Source organism: Dipodomys ordii, unplaced genomic scaffold (assembly GCF_000151885.1).
Source record: "Dipodomys ordii isolate 6190 unplaced genomic scaffold, Dord_2.0 Scaffold64, whole genome shotgun sequence".
NCBI classification, from domain to species: Eukaryota; Metazoa; Chordata; class Mammalia; order Rodentia; family Heteromyidae; genus Dipodomys; species Dipodomys ordii.
This window is the reverse complement of record NW_012267280.1, coordinates 2,110,220-2,113,112: the sequence shown is the minus strand read 5'-3', so window position 1 is coordinate 2,113,112 and position 2,893 is coordinate 2,110,220. Positions and strand designations below refer to the sequence as shown.

Genomic DNA, 2,893 nt, shown 5'->3' with positions numbered 1-2,893 from the left:
TCAGGAGCTGAGATCTGAGAATTGAGGCTCAAAGCCAGCCTGGGCAAGCAAGTTGGTGAGACTCTTTTCTCCAATGAACCACCAGAAAACCAGAAGTGGAGCTGTGGCTCAAGGAGTAGAGTACAAGCCCTGAGAGAAAAGAATTCTAGGATAGCACCCAGGCCATGAGTTGAACTCCTAGGACTGGCTTGTGTGTGTATGCACACACACACCCAGTAAGAAAAGAGCTCATGGAGGTCGGGTGCCAGTGGCTCACATCTGTCATCCTAGCTACTCAAGAGGCTGAGATCTGAGGATTGCAGTTCAAAATCGTGGCAGCGAAGTCTGTGATACTCTTTTTTTGGGGGGTCGGTCATGGGGCTTGAACTCTGGGCCTGGGTGCTATCCCTCAGCTCTTCAGCTCAAGGCTAGCGCTCTACCACTTGAGCCAAAGCACCACCTCCGGCTTTTTCCTTTTTGTTTATGTGGTGCTGAGGAATCGAACCCAGGGCCTCAGGCATGCAAGGCAAGCGCCCTACCACTGAGCCACCTTCCCAGCCCTAAACATCTCATCTTCTACCCTGGTCGCTGCTTGGACTACAGCCCTCCTATCTTACTCTTTCTGTTGTAGATGAAATAGCAGAGGGGTGCCACCGTGTCAGGTTTCAGAGACTTTTCTGCCAGGCTGAGGGTGAACCTCCATCCTCCCAATATCAGTCCCAAGCACCGGGGATTACTTGAGACTCTTGACTCCAAAGAACCACCAAAAAGTCAGATGGGGAGTTGTGTGGCTCAAGTTGTAGAGAGCTAGCTTTGAGAAAGAAAGAAAGAAAGAAGGAAGGAAAGAAAGAAAGAAGGAAAGAAAGAGTCAGAGACAGCACCCAGGCTCTGAGTTCAAGCCTTAGGACTGGCATACCTGCACAAAACCACGTAGGGGTGAATGAATTTCTAATCCTTGAGGAGGTGGGGTTGGTGAAATAATTCACCTGCCCTCTCAAATGCCCCTCTCTTTCAAAGGGAAGATTTGGGCCTGGAGAAATTATTTTGGGTCCCCTGAGGGAGTCTGATATAATCACAGGAGGGCTTGCCAAGGATGAGGAGTGGAGAGGACCCAGCCTGGGATACCAGGCCTCTGGGAGCTGGGACAGCCCAGACTTGGGCCCTCCCAATGGCCCTGGGTGGGTGGTAGTGTGGGGGGGAGATCGGGGGATGAGGGGGCGGGGGAGGGGAGGAGGACCAGCTTGCCCATGTACCTGCCTGTACCACCTTCATTTAGAACAGAGAGGCTCATATCAGGTCTTGAGCCTCAGACCTGTTACATGGAACAACAACAACAACAAAACCCTGCATCATTTCTAGCCAGGAAATCTGCATCATTTCTGGCCACAGAAAGCAAATGCAGCATGTGATTTTGAGTTTTAGAATATTACATGAAAATATAATTTATTCTAGCCAGTTGTCGGTGGCTCACACCTGTCATCCTAGCTACTCAGGAGGCTGAGATCTTAGGATCATAGTTTCAAGCTAGCACCGTCAGGAAAGTTTGTGAGACTCTTATCTCCCCTAAATCACTGGAAAAGCTCGAAGAGGAGCTGTGGTTCAAGCGGTAAAATGTAAGCCTTGAGCAAAAGAATCTCAGGGACAGCGCCCAGTGCTCAGGTTCAAGCCCCAGATCCACCACACACACACACACACACACAACACACACACACACACTATGTGTGTATATATCATATACTTATTATAGATAATATATTTAATATATAATTATATAATACATGCACGTTTATCTATTTAATATATAAATGTAATTTCTCCTCCTCCTCCTCCTCCTCTTCTTCTTCTCCCTTCCTTCTTTACTTTCTCTTTCATTTTTCCCCAGATTGGGTCTTGAACACACACACACACACACACACACACACGAATGGAAAGTTCTATTCACAAAGCTCCTTAAGGAGCTGGACATAGAACGGGGATTCCTTACAGAAACTGAAAATGGCTCTTGCTGCTGGCATCGCGTCTGTGATAGGAACTCAGGGCAGGTGAGCTTGATTTGCGATGGAGCAGCAAACTTTTTCGTCTCTCTTGGATTCTTCTCCCGGGCGGTGTTAGTTAATTGGTCCAGTAATGAAGGTCTGTGCGCGTGCGCGCAGGTGTTCATCCGCCTCTGCTCCCCGGGCCTCTCCCTGGGGGCTCCGGGGCCGCGGGCCGCCGTGTCCACACAAAGAAATGACACTGTTGCACAGGTTGCAAAGTTGCAACATTGTACCTGCATGGTCAGAGGGTCGGAAAAGCGGTCCTCCGCGGGTTTCCGTAGTGTAGCGGTTATCACGTTCGCCTCACACGCGAAAGGTCCCCGGTTCGATCCCGGGCGGGAACAGTTCGCTCTTTCTTCTTTGTTGCTTTCTTTCATTGCACAACTTTTTTCTCTTTGTAATGAGAGCACACGTCTGACACGAATCCTAGCACCGCTCGTTTTCTCGTTTCTTTTATATTTTAAAAGTTTTTTTTTTTTTTTAACAGAAGTGTGAGGAAACGAAAAGGCCATTCTGAATCCTTCAGTGCTGCAAGAAAAGCGAACTGCGTTGGCCGGGAATCGAACCCGGGTCAACTGCTTGGAAGGCAGCTATGCTAACCACTATACCACCAACGCCCGCCCGAGAATGGAGTCTCTCTTAGACCATTTATCAGAAAACTCAGCGGTTGGGCTGCACCGTACCAAATCTCGCGGGGGTGTTCGCCTCAGGATTTCTCTCCCGCTCGGAAACCAAACGTCGCCTGCAGCGCTCGCCGCACGGCTGGTCTCCGTCCCCCCCCTGGAGCTCTGTGAGTATTGGTTCCGCCCAAACCTTATCCAATCACAGGCCGCCGCTTGGGCAGCTCGACTTCCGGGTCAAAGGAAGCTGAGCCGGCG

General features: G+C 50.0%; 2 non-coding genes across 2 annotated transcripts; one reads left to right on the top strand and one right to left on the bottom strand.

Moving 5' to 3' along the window:
* The first annotated feature begins 2,286 nt into the window (after positions 1-2,286).
* On the top strand, positions 2,287-2,359 carry Trnav-cac. The gene has a single exon. It is a non-coding gene; the product is annotated as a tRNA-Val (tRNA).
* A 201-nt stretch (positions 2,360-2,560) lies between these two features.
* Positions 2,561-2,632, bottom strand: Trnag-ucc. The gene has a single exon. It is a non-coding gene; the product is annotated as a tRNA-Gly (tRNA).
* Between the last annotated feature and the right edge of the window lie 261 nt (positions 2,633-2,893).